This window comes from Herpailurus yagouaroundi, unplaced genomic scaffold, assembly GCF_014898765.1.
Source record: "Herpailurus yagouaroundi ecotype Mexico unplaced genomic scaffold, PumYag 164, whole genome shotgun sequence".
NCBI lineage: Eukaryota > Metazoa > Chordata > Mammalia > Carnivora > Felidae > Herpailurus > Herpailurus yagouaroundi.
In genome coordinates this window covers 19,041,270-19,055,815 of record NW_024412405.1, presented here as the reverse complement: position 1 = coordinate 19,055,815, position 14,546 = coordinate 19,041,270, and the positions used below count along the sequence as shown (strand labels likewise).

Here is a 14,546-nt window from a genome sequence, read left to right as displayed (position 1 = left end):
TAAGTCATTTGCAGGCAACTCTCTGAGACTTGCTGTGAAGATTTTTGTTCCATTTTCTATAAAAGTTATCGTAAATGAATAATATGCATTTTTTGTATTTATTTTCTGTATCACGTTTTACATGTTACCTTATAATCTACTTATAATCTATAATCTGGTGGTTTATGAAATACTTCTGTTTTATCTTTAATAATATGTCATCAAGTGAGTATATACTGCTGTTTTTAACATATAGCATATGAAGCATGAGAATTTCTATCAAAAGAACACTTCACTGAACTAATCTTTTAGTTAGAATCAAATATTATGTTACATGCTGTGAAGGCCACCCTCCATTCTTCATTTGTTGGAGTTTGGGGTAAGAAGGACTATTTTCTAGCTATTAGTCTTTTTATAACAATCTGTACATATATTTTCATTTTTCCTAAGTAGAACCTTGGATGGATAGTTGATTCTTATTTCTAATAACTAACATAACAAACTTAAAGTACTGACTCTATTAATATTCAAATATTCTAGAGTCACTGGTATGCTTTTCATAGTTGCTCTGCAAAACCTAAGTTTATGTAGGGTCTGTTCTTAGGATTGCATTTTTATCAAAGTCTGTGTCTTCATCAAAGGAAATTCAAGGAGGATATCAGGGTCTGTGTCCAACATTTATCCCGTCCAGGAGGCAATAATGGTATTTTGCTTACTCTATGACTGGTGCTTTGGGGAAACAGAGCTCTCAGCCTGGATGGCAGAACTGAAAGTTAAGTTCCATTGAGAAAAGTGTAAGAGAAAAGTGGTGTCACATCTACTAGTGAGTTAAACCTCACAGCCTTCCCTCAGAGAGACACTTCCCAGATAAAGTGAGTCCTTTATGCTGTTATTATGCCAAGTGTTCAGACATTTCTTGGACCTCAGTGGTCGTGGGATTGTGTCAGGAGCTAAAGTGACACTGAAGGAGGTATTGTAGTGAGCAGTATCAACTAGACCGTAGCCTGAGGCAGAATGGCTGAGATCAAGATGGACAAACCCTGTTGTCCTCAGAAGCAGTGATATTAAGCCCAATAGTAAATGTCGCTCAGGCATTCAAAAGGAGGAATTTTTGGAAACTTGATTTTTCATAAAAAAAAACAAAGAAGACCTCCAGGTGAAATTAGTCCTGACTCAGTGAGAACCAAATGGGGATTCAGGAAAATTTAGGGTATTATTTTAATTCTTGAATTTCCAGTGGCTCCATAAACAATTTATTAGGAACTCGACACATAATTGTTGAGGTTTCCTAGGAAAGAGACGCTGGGACAGAGATATCTGTGCAGGAGGTTTCTGGCAGCGTGACGTTATAATCAGTAAAAAGACCAGAAGTGGTGCCTTAAAAAGAGAGCAGTTGAACTTTATTGTGGTTGTAATGGAAGCCTCATCTGAATCCAGTAGGAATTCTGGAGCCTTTCAGCCTTTCAGTTTGGCCTGCGTTGGATGAGGAATTGGATCATTGGACCAGTAATTAGATGAAGGCTGCGAGGGTGGAGGTGGGTGGTATGTTAACTCAGCTCTGAATCACCAGCGGCCAACAATATAACCTGTGGCTGAAGGAATGAATGCCTTGGTCTAGCCAGCACTTCCTAGCATCATGAACCGTAATAAGGTGTGCAGATCTAGATTATTCAGAAATTCGAGTGTTCACTGGTCATAAAATCAAAAGAGCTTTAAGATGAGTTGGTTTCTCTCCTTGGGATATAGCAAAATTTTAGCGGTCTCCGAAGTGGGGTAAGCAGTCTCCAGAGAGTGTACAGGATACGCCACTGGGGGGCAGGACGGAAAAATAAAACTTCAGTGTATATTTATTCTGCCTCATTATGTTAATTTATTTGGTCGTAGGAAGGCGGGTAACATATGTAAGAGGGCAATGGCACATGGCTATAGTGTAGAAGTATGTAGATATATATGTCAAGTAGGTGTGCATTCAATACATAACATGATGAAAACCTGTTATAAGTAAAAGGGACGGAGCTGCTATATAGGAAAGAGTATACAGACATAAGTAACCATATTCTCGAGGAAATAAGTAGATATTCAAAATATAAAGGTTTATAAAAACTCTTAGGAAACCGGTTCACGGATATGTTGTCCATTCAGCCTAACATCACTATATTCTTGTTTCATAGGTTTAAAGCCATATCCTTTTCAAGATGGCAGAGGGAAATAATCCCCCTTTTTTTTATCTCCTGTGTTAAATTGAGTCCCATTCTTTCATCTTTACATTTGTGAACATCTCCAGTTATTCATACTTAAGTTTTGTTCTAGAACTAGAAGAGAATATCATATAAAATGCTCTTTTTGAGGTCTGTCTTTTTAAAGTCTACTAGGATGATGATTGAAATTTAGATTTTTATTGAAGATAGCAGAAAGTCATATTTTGTACAGGTGGCATGAACATATTCGCACTTAATGTCTTAGAACACGTTCTTTCCTAAGGCAGCTCTCCTGGAGATGAAGGAACATTTTTGTTTTCGCTAGACTTATGACTATTGATAATATGTGTGTGCCCTGGCAACTATCAAGGGACAGTTATAAAGACCTGACAAAGTGTCAGGTCTGAAGAGTTTCAGAACATTGTCTTCTATAAGTGATAACTTCTTAATTTTGGAATAGTGTGAGACAAAGGGAGGAAGTAGAAGTAGGAATATATTTCAAAATCTAATCTATGGATTTAGATCATCATTTATTTCTGTTTGGCTAGAACTCAATCTATTTGTTATTGCGATGGATATTAAGTGCATTTATTATTATTTTTTTATTTTTTTTAACGTTTATTTACTTTTGAGACAGAGAGAGACAGAGCATGAATGGGGGGGAGGGTCAGAGAGAGAGGGAGACACAGAATCCGAAGCAGGTTCCAGGCTCTGAGCTGTCAGCACAGAGCCCGACGCGGGGCTTGAACTCACAGACCGTGAGATCATGACCTGAGCCGAAGTCGGACGCTTAACCGACTGAGCCACCCAGGTGCCCCGATATTAAGTGCATTTAACAGTTAAAATGACATCTCTCATCATATGGATAAGTAAATGTTCCTCTTGTCCTTTTCCTTCTATGTAAGTATGTGGAAATAAACCAGCCATATTTATTAGTAAATTGGCTCCATACAATTAGCCTCCAAACACCTTTCTTTTGGCCTGTCATTGAACTGTACCACCTTTCCTGCCCTGTAACCTCTATAATTAGAGTCACTAACTAGACAAGTGGGTAGGAATTTTACTTTAAGAAGTGGTACTTTTTAAACGTCTTAATAGCAAGTACAATAACTATAGCTGACAAATGTTATAAAGAAAACAAAACAGGATGAGGTAGGAAAAGGTACTTCAGAAGCATGTGTTTTGGGAGGCCGTTAAAAGGAGGATATTTGGGTTGGTGTTAAAGAAGGAAAAGAAAAGAATCAGGAAAATCTGAGGAACTGTGTTTGGCGCAAAAGGAATAGCACATACAAAGGACCTATGGCAGAAATAGGTTTATTGTATTCAAAGAACAAACAGAAGCCCATGTGGCCAGAACAGAGTGAGTGAACGGGTAAGAGATAGAGATTCTGAATTAAGATTTGATACTTCCAGCAGGGAGTTCAGATTTTATCCTAAGTGGGATGGGAAGCCAAAGACTGTAGGCAGAGGATGATATAATATAATTAATGTTTTATAAGGGTAGTTTTGGCTTCACTTTGGAAATGGACCAAAAGTAGAAGAAGAACAAACATAGAGGAAGAAAGTAACAAAACAAAAGATTGTGGCGATTGGGACTAGAATAGGAAGAATGGCTAATATGAGAAGCAGGGAGATTTAGATAGATAGGAGAAGGAGAGTTACTCAGGATTTGTTGATGGATTGGAAATGGGATTGAGAGGGAGAGAGCAAGGATGAAAACTACGTTGGGTGGGATGATAGAGTGATTAAGTGAAACAAGGAATTCTGAAAGTGGAACAAGTCTGGGGTTTAGTTGTTGGAGTTAATTGGAAATTATGGCTCTGTTACATTTGAAATACATCAGACTCTCAAGGGGAACGTCCAGGATTCAGTGGCAACCACACAGCAAGAGGTGCCCGTTGGGAGCATCAGCGTTAGACAATATGTAAGTCGTGGGACTGCGAGGTGGCCACCTTCTTGTTAGAGAATAAATTCTCAACAAAAACTGTTAGAGGATAATACAAAATAGCAGAATCATATGAGAGATGTATATTCTGAAAGTCTAGGAAAGGAGAAAGCATTTATTAAATGTATGTGATACCACATAGATAGAGAGTTGATCTAGGACAGACAAGGTATTTAGTAACATTAACTTTTCTTTTACTGAAGGATGATCAATGTCCATTATAAGAAATTGAAATGGGTTATTTTAGAAAATTTTCAAAATGAGTGGAAAATAAACAACTTATACTTGTAAAACAATAAGCAGGATCAGGAAATAAGCAAGCCTTCTAGGCTCTTGCTAGACTTAATTATACATATAATTAGATCAATACTTTTACATTTTTGGTATAACCGAGTGAGATTCAAGAGTACATTTATTTGGTTTTGTGTCACAAAGTACTCATCTAACAACACGTAACATATTTGTCTCCATAAAATAAAATGCTCTGCAATGTGGTTGCTGGTGCCTGTATAATATTCTATCATATGGAAGGACTATAATTTTATTTAATCTAAAACTGAAGTTGGATATTTAGGTTGTTACCAATTTTTCACTGTAATAAATACTGCTAATAGGAATGTTTCAGATGTAAATTGTTTTATAACTGTTTCCCCTTGTGATAGATTTCTAGATGTTATAACCAAGAATCTATTCATTCATAATTTTAAGTATTTTAATAAATATTGCTAAATTTTTATTCAGGAAAATTCTAAGAATTTATACATGAAGTGAAGCACAGGATATATGTCAACTTTCTCAGCATGTTGAAGGTATAATTGGGAATTTGACAGTGATTACGCATGGTGGTAGGAAAATCACATGGAGTTCTAGAGACCAAAGTAGCAATCCTTTAGATGTGTTGGCTTGAACTGGTGTCACCTGTGGGTACTCCAAGTATGGCCAAAATAAATATTTTAACTAGAAAATAGTTTAGAGGCACCTGGATAGCTCAGTTAAGCATCCAATTTGGCTCAGGTCATGATCTCATGGTTTGTGGGTTTGAGCCCGTGTCCTGCTCTGTGCTGACAGCTCAGAGCCTGGAGCCTGTCTCACATTCTGTGTCTCCCTCTCTCTCTGCTCCTCCCCCATTCATGCCCTGTCTCTTTCTCTCTCTCTCAAAAATAAATAACATTAAAAAATTTTAGAAAATAGTTTATAAAAAGTTTCAAGGCTTCCTAGAGAAAGATCCTAGCAGACACAACTTTAATTTTATTTTGTTTAGGACAAGCCCTCTATTTTTAAAACCTACAAGACAAAAAATAAGTTGCTCACAAGATCTCATGTACATGGAGACTTACAGATTGTAGGTTGGACCTCAGGGATCTCAGACACTTCAAAGTCCCCTCCTCCTCTGTAAATCCTTCTGAATTGGGAACAAGAATCTTGGAGAAAAGAGGACAATCATGCCTGGCCTTCTGCCATCTGTGATTCTGACCCCTTTCTCTGGAGAAGCCATTGTGCTAACATGCTTCCCAGGGGTTTCCTACATTTTAAAGCCTGTGCTGCTTGAGGTAGACAAGCTTATACCTTTGAAAATTACCTGTGATGAGTATGGTGAGGAATTTTATAAAAGGAGAAGTTCTAAAGGGTTAACATGAACTTTCTTAGATGTTTGCATCAGACGAAATTGCCCTTTGATAATAGATTGTAAACAATACTTGATTCCTCTTATAGTGGCTGAGGAAATGTATGAAAAATTTAATTCAGATTTCTTCTCTTAGCAAATTTATTTTAAAACTTCTTGTTGTTCATATCGACTAAGCTTGTTTAGGGCAGAGTTGTCAGCCAAAAAAATCACAGTTTTGCAGCAATTTATCTTTAAATATTAAATAATATCTATCATTTTTCCAAAAAAGAAAAAAAAGTGATGTCAGCAGTTAAAAACCTAACTGTTGAGCATGGTTAGTTAGAAACGATAATGACCCATAGCTGAGAAATTACTTTACCTACTTTCAATGTGAAACATAAAAAGTAATATAACAATAATTTTCTATAATTCTTTTATTGCAAAACCAATAAATGCTACAGTGTTGTTAAAAGTAGTGGATTTAAGTAACATTTTACTTCTTCAAACCTCCTAATTTCAATACATAAGAGAATATTATCAGTTTCTATTAAATATTCATTTTTATAGAGAGACTAAAACTTCCTTGGAAATATGTCTTCATGTGTAAAATAAATTTGATTTTTAAATGTGAGAAAAAGCAATAATCATAACCATTTGCTTAAAACTACAAAATATATAGACATTTTATAATATGTTTTTCAATACTCATAACGTACTGGGTTCAAGCAGAGATGAAGTCTTTTTTATTTCATGTAGGAAAAGACTGTGCTAAATTGCCTTTTTTTCTTTTTTCCCATTCTGTTCCTAGAATACCAATATGATAAATAGTAACTTTAGAGCTGTAATAGAGTGAGAAATTCTAACTTAAAACTTAGTGGCAGTTATGAGGTTAGTGTTTATATATACAAAAAATATATATGAGATTTTTAAAAACATTAATATGTCGAAGTTTCTGAATTCTGAAAACTGCCTAAGGTTTTTTCATTAAAACACTGACTCTAATACACATTTTAGAAACTTATTCTTACTGATAATAGCTTATAATAGTGATGCAGAACCAGTTAATCACCACTGATTGGTCAGTGGTATCAGGTGATTCTGTGAATTTCTTTCACTTCTACAAACTTCTTTTCTTGCTCTGAGAATTCACCACAGCACTTTGACTTATCTGTATTACGCACCAGTGTCAGGCTTAATCATATTGATATTCCAGAAAGATAGACACCTTTTGATTTTACTTAACTGTGCAGTAGTAGCCAAAACACATTTAGTTATCTTTTGGTTCAGATGAAAGTATTTGAAATGTACTCAATAACTTGGAATGGTCATCTAACTTAGCAATTAGCTGGTCTGAATAAATTCAATGGAAGGTTGCTTTTCTAGAGTGTGTGGTATAATGCGCTAACTTTACTATTGGCCATTTCATTAAAAAAAAATCAACTGTCAGCATAAAACCAACCATTTCAATTAGTGTACAATCAACTGGAAATGAAAGGATTTGGGTTGGCCATTGATTTTTTTTTTTTTACTTAAAGTGTATGTAATTGTTTTATGTTGGATAAAATTTTACTTTATATTTGCTTGGATGCTGCTGATTCAATACATAAGAGAATATGTATTGGATATTATTATTACCTATTAAAATTTGAGCCATTTATCTACCAGGTTTTCCATTTCTCAAACATATTGTGAGAATTTTGAACACTAGAACTTTTATACTTTATATTTTGGTGATTAGGTAAAACTAGAACTATTTATAGGCTAAGATCTTTAATCTTTCTGTTTGAAATATAACATGAAATATAATTTCACAAAATGAGATTCCAAATTATAACCATCTCCCATAAAAATTTATATTTATTGCAAAAAATTGAAATTACCAGAATTTGAATTTTTTCAGGAACTACAAAATGTCAAAGAACCATAATAATAATAATAATAATAATAATAATAATTAATAAATAAAAAAATAACAAAGTCCCTTTTATTTCAATAAAATTCACTGGCCACAATATTGCAGTATGCTAAAGAGCATGACTTTTGAGTTGCCACAAGGCATATGACTAGATTCCAGCTCTTGTAGATACTAGCTCTATGTCTGTAGTCACCTTAATTAACATATTTTGTTATATAACCAAAAAAATAAAAAAATCACAAGTGTGGTAGGATGTAGACAAAGTGAAACTCTCAAACACCACTGGTCGAATGTAAAATCATGCAACTACTTTGAGAATTAGATAGTTCTATTAAAGGTTAAACATAGAGTTACCATACGAGCCAGAAATATTACTCCTAGCTGTATACCTAAGAGAAAAGAAAACATGTGTTTACACAAAAACCTGTACATGAATGTTGATAGCAGTGTAATTCACTCATAATATACAGAAAGTAGAAACAATTCAAATGTTCATCAACTGATGAATGGATAAATAAAATATTATATATCTATAAAATGAAACTTTGTTCAGCAGTTAAAAGGGATTACTATGGATAAATGCTACAACATAGAAGAACCTTGAAAACATGATAAGTAAAAGAAGACAGTCACAAAAGATCTCATATTGTATGGATCCATTTATATAATAAATATTAATAAGTATATTTCAATATTTTGACATCAATTTTCATTTCCATATAGAACATTATTTTATACTGACAATAATTGTATGGTATACTGAAGGCTTATCCTACGTAATCCTAACAGTTTTGCAAATACTGTGCTAAATAAAATACGTAATTCCTTTTTAATTTTAATATCTGAATGTCTGTAAAGTTTTATCAATTTTCCTTTTTTACTTCCTGATCCATTCAGTCTGATTGCTGCCTCCATCAGTCCACTGAAATTCTCTTGCTAAGGTCACTGATTATCTTTTGTTGTTGTTGTTCAGAATCTAATAGCCTTTTATAGGTTGTTGTCTCTCTTGAACATTTGATATCACTTATCTGTGCTATTGACTGTATTTTCTTTGTTCTCACTCCTTTGATTTCCTTTCAAGCTTTCTGATCACTCTTTCCCAGAATCTTTGTGCCTTTCTTTAATTTCTTTAAATTGAATTCAATGGAAGGGTTTTATAGATAAAGTTAAGGAAATAAAAAAAAATAACACACAAAAGAGAAGGAAATAGAAAAATGATGAGACATTAGAATTTCACTCCAGAAGATCCAAGTAATAAGAATTTCAGAGAAAATAACCAAACTAATAGAAGAAATTTATCAAATACCATTTTTTTTCAAAAGTAAGGAATCATGACTCCAAATGGAACCCACCAAGGATCCATCACAATCAATGAAACATACACCACTCACAAATAATTGTGAAACTTCTGAATATTGAAGAGAAGATATCAAAATCTTCCAGTGAAAGAAATAAATATATATGTGTGTGTCTATATATATATGTATATATATGTATACATACATATATATATGTATATATATATATACACACTTATATATACATATATATACATATATATGTATATATATATACATATATATATGTATATATATATATTTATATATGTGTGTGTAATGCATACAAAGATAGGGTTAGATTTATAGTTGCTTATCAACAGGAATCCTAGACAAAAATGCAAAAGCAATACTTTCTAATTATAAAGCAACTGATTTCTGGCCTGAAATTCTATACCCAGCTAAACTAGCAGTCAACCATGAAGATAAAAAGATTTTCAGATAGGTAAGGATGCACATATACATATTTTATTATGCTTTTTGTAGAAAGCTCTTGGCAATGGGAGTAATAAAAAAAAAAGAATATATGGGGTTTAGGAAACTAAACATCAGATTGAAAACATCAGAACAGGGAAAAAGGTGGCTGTGGAAGGGAATTTTATAAGCTAAAAAGGAAAAAAATAGTAACTTAAAGTGATATGTTGGGGTCACCTGGGTGGCTCAGTCGGTTAAGTGTCCGACTTGGGCTCAGGTCATGATCTCGTGGTTTGTGAGTTCGAGCCGCATGTCGGGCTCTGTGCTGACAGCTTGGAGCCTGGAGTCTGCTTCAGATTCTGTGTCTCCTTCTCTCTCTGCCCCTCCCCAACTTGTGCTCTGTCTCTCTCTGTCTATCAAAAATAAATAAATGTAAAAAGGTGAGATGTTGGAATGTATGGAAAAGATATTACTAAGTGTTTGACAGATCTGCTAAAGCATTTGAGAAAAAAACAGGGTAGATACATAGAAAGATGTGATAGATTCAAGGCAATTGATAGATACCATGACAATTATAGATTATAGGGGAAAAATTTTACAGAAAAAATATAATCATAATAAGGTATTGCTCTGAAGTAAATAGTAGATTTGTAGATACAACTATTACATTAATAAAAACCTTGCTAAAACTATATTAGTTGGATGGGAAAAAGAAATGGGGAGTTGGTGGTATAACATAGAAAATCGATAAATATTGCCAAGAATTGACATTCAAGAAACAGAAAAACTGCCTATTTACTACAAGTTATGTAGATATGTAAGGTTAATACCAGAAAAATCCATCAGGTTGATTACTACTGCTTACAGGAGCAGGAAACATGGCATATAAAGTGCTTGGGCTTAGGAATGCTATTTTTTCTTAACATAGACCTTTTGGTACTACTCAGTTTTCTATTAGATATGTTTATTACTCTGATAAATATAAACATGATTTTACAAATGAAAGAGAAACTCTACATCAGAATTTATGTGGACCTGCTTGATCTCATCTTCCATGTCTCAAGCCTCATTAGCTAGTTACTCCCGTTTTCTACACAAACCTGACATCTAATCTCCCCACAGATGTACTCCTTAATGTTTCAGTTTTTTTCAACTGTTACTTCTAGGTGTTTCATTCTGTCTTAAAAACAAGAGAAAACAGGGGCGCCTGGGTGGCGCAGTCGGTTAAGCGTCCGACTTCAGCCAGGTCATGATCTCGCTGCCCGTGAGTTCGAGCCCCGCGTCAGGCTCTGGGCTGATGGCTCGGAGCCTGGAGCCTGCTTCCGATTCTGTGTCTCCCTCTCTCTCTGCCCCTCCCCCGTTCATGCTCTGTCTCTCTCAGTCCCCCACCCCCCAAAAAAAAAGTTGAAAAAAAAAAGAGAAAACAAAACAAATTGTTGTAGTTTTTAATTGCAACAAAACAATTGTACCTATTTTTTTCTTTGTAACTCCTGGTTATCCATCATGTGTCAGTTTTTTTCTGACAAAGAACCTGTGTGCTCCTGTGTTCTCCTTGGCACTCTCTGACTTACGAGAATACTTGTTTAGAAAAGAAAAATCAAGGAATTAAAAAACTGGGGTATTGGATGGTATTGACTGTGGCCTCTTTCTCTGTATCCAAATATCTTGGTTAGTCTGCTAATTTTTATTATTTCTGACCCTAACCTTTGTCTTCCTATTCTGACTCTAGTGTTTTGGGCTTATCATACAAACATTGCTAATTTTTTAGCTTAAACTAGGCTGATCTTCGTGCTGGTAAAATGAGAAACATTTCCTCTACCTTTTCTGCATGTTAACTCAAGTTCATAGTTCAAACACCCTCACTGAACTCTGAATTCCTAGGGTCATAATAGTTTATAAGGCTTCCCAAACAGCCCAGCTTTTCTCCTCTTATTATTCACAGTTTTCTGGGCCATGTACAGTCCTCTCCTGGCAATGGCCAGAAATTGACTCCAAATACCCCAAAGTTTAGCATGCAGAAAATAATTCACCTGATTTTCTGAAGCACTCTTAGGCCACACATAAATTTTAACTGGCTTATGTGTACTCTCAGCTTTCTGCAGGTATGTTAAGAGTCTGTAGTGGCAGACTCAAAAACTGTACTCTGTAATTACTTAACTATCATTTTATGAATGTGGTTTGAAGATGTAATCCATCAGTGCAGAGGAGTTTCAGGATATATTTCTTGCAGTTCAGAAGCACTTAACCAGATGGCCCCCTATAGTTTTGGAGCAGTTAATGCACCTTGAAAGTAGGCTGACAGTAGCAGAATATGGTCATGGGGGATTGACGGGAAAGTCTCTTAGGCACAGGATATTGCAGTAGTGAAATAAATACTCCAAAGAGATTTATTAAAAACTAAACTAAGTAAAAGTCCTATTTGTAAAATTAAAATATGAATTATAATAACCTTAAGAACTATGATAACTCTTATGAATATAAGTTCTGCATTTATTATGTATTTCACATTGCTATAATGGAAGCTTAATGAGTTTCATTAGAAATAAAACAAATCATGAGTTTTATAGGAATGAGTGTGAATAGGCTTTTATATACCTTTTGCAAGTCAGGTCAGTTACTCTTTCTGAAAATGATCATTTTGAAATTTTATATCTGGAAATTTATTATCAAACAAGGCCTGAAACTCATTAAACAGATGGTGAAATCTAATTTAAGTTCCTTTAACATTCCTTTTCTTTCTATCTTATAAAAGCAAATGAGCTTGTCGTCTGTTAATTATAAAAGTCAAATCTGAATCTATTAGATATATATGTAACAAAACAAGATAGTTGCTAAATTTACTCGATCCTAGTGACTTTCTATTGTACACATTCATTTTTAAGTTAATGATAAGAAGATCTTTGCAAGGTTTTTGTAAAAGAATCACATTAGCAGAAAAGTTTACATTTCTAGAAAATAAATATGTTCTTAAGGCCCTTAATAAAGCTTGAAGACCTAATTTTTAGAAATTTTTAAATATTTGATTTGCACCCATTAAAATGTATAGAGTTTAAATTTCATAATTCCGCATCTTAGAAAATGTGGAAACATGCCTCAAACCTATCAAAGTGAGTTATTTATATACCTAATTCTGATGTAAGCAACAATATTGTGTTTTTTATTTTAATTGATAAATATTGAGTAGCAAAATTATCATATTTCATCCAAGGACACAGTAGTCTTATTACAAAACTCATTTTCCATGTCTGTTTCACAAATATACTCATAACTAGAGTATTTGTCATGTTTCTATGCTAATTCATTAAAGTGTCATGTTTCACCCATTCTTAAAATACCTTTTTATCTGACACTTTAAAATGTATTGCAAACCTATAAATGCATTTCTTGGGTTTGTAATAACAAAAATATTGAGAATATTATCCATTTAAAACAAGCCTTTATGTAGATCATCATTTATGATGCCTTTGACTATAATCTCCATCATGTCATGGGATATACCTGTTATTTTCTCATTGTGACTAGCAGAGTGCAGGGAAAGATAAGAAATGTTTAATATATATCTACTGAATAAATAAATGAAATTTATAATTAAGTCGATCACTATGTGTAAAATTTAAATGGAACAGGAAAATGCATCTTCCCAATTATCAAGTTTTAATAGAGACCATTTAAAATCAATCTAATTACAAATACTATGCTTTCAATCTTAAATTATAACTTTAAAAATCTTCTTCTATTTTATTCATCCATATATTCATTCATTCACTGAACAAACACCAATTTCCTCACTCGGTTCCAGGTATGTTAATAATACAGGGAGTAAAAAATATGATTAAATGAGGGCATTGATGAGAGTGAATATATTATAGAAACAATACCTATAGCAATTATGATGTGGTATGCTTCTGAGTAAGTAGGTGAGAGAAGGCTGACAGAAGACTGATACTATCTCTTTACTTTATTCAACTAATGTTATTGAAGTTTTATTATGGATCAGGAAATTTCCGAAATAGTAGGTTCACAAAATTGAGTAAGACCACATTTGCTTATAGTAAAACATTTATTTCCATAATAAAAAGATAAAGGGATTCACTTTGTAGGTTTTTTTTTTTTAATTTTTTTTCAACGTTTATTTATTTTTGGGACAGAGAGAGACAGAGCATGAACGGGCGAGGGGAAGAGAGAGAGGGAGACACAGAATCGGAAACAGGCTCCAGGCTCTGAGCCATCAGCCCAGAGCCCGACGCGGGGCTCGAACTCACGGACGGCAAGATCGTGACCTGGCTGAAGTCGGACGCCTAACCGACTGCGCCACCCAGGCGCCCCCACTTTGTAGGTTTTATACTAAGATTTCTGATCTAGCTTCGCAGAATTAGTCACAATTTTAAGAACCTAGAAGGCATTTAATTGAGAGTGAATATAAAGCAAATTACCAGAGGACATTTAATGAAATACTGTGGTACAACTTTTTTCAATTAGAACATAGTTCTAGTTTATTTTAAAGATATTATAACTTGCACATAGTAGATGTAATGACTGAATAACAGAAATGCTCAACAACACCTTCATAGCAGTTAGGCTATTGTCACAATAATTTTGTGTTAAGAAACCATGCAAAATTTACTGAGATATACCAATAAGCATTTTTTTTCTTGTTCATGAACCTGTGGTCAGCTACAAGTCACCTGATACAGGCCATGCTTGGTTGGGATTTGCTTAAAGTCCAGATCTGATGTACACGTTGGTCATCCTGCTGAGATCACAGAACCAAAAGCATGTTTTTATGGTAGAAGTCAAAAGCACAAGCCCATCTGTGCAAAAACATGCCACCTTTTTCTGTGTTTGTTCCTCTAAGATATCCGTTTGGCCAAAGCAAAGTCAGACAGGAAATACTAAAGCCAAGCAATGGAAACGTATATCCTCCTCCAGGGATACAGATGGGGAGAGAGTAAACAATTGCTCAAAAATGATCTTATCTACCAAAATCTTCTTGAAGAGTTAAAAATAATAATATCATGACATTGTTTTCATTTGTGTGAATAAGGCTTTGCATAAGCACAGTGCAATATAAAAATACTATTAAACTCTTCCTCTATATTCATAACATTGCTACATATTTTCCACTTTGAGTATATTTTTATAAGCCTTCTTT

The 14,546-nt window shown here is 34.1% G+C and overlaps 1 protein-coding gene across 1 annotated transcript in view; it reads left to right on the top strand.

Moving 5' to 3' along the window:
* Positions 1-14,546, top strand: part of GPC5 (glypican 5) — a 1,452,106-nt gene that overhangs the window by 484,508 nt on the left and 953,052 nt on the right. The gene's annotated exons all lie outside the window — the stretch shown is intronic.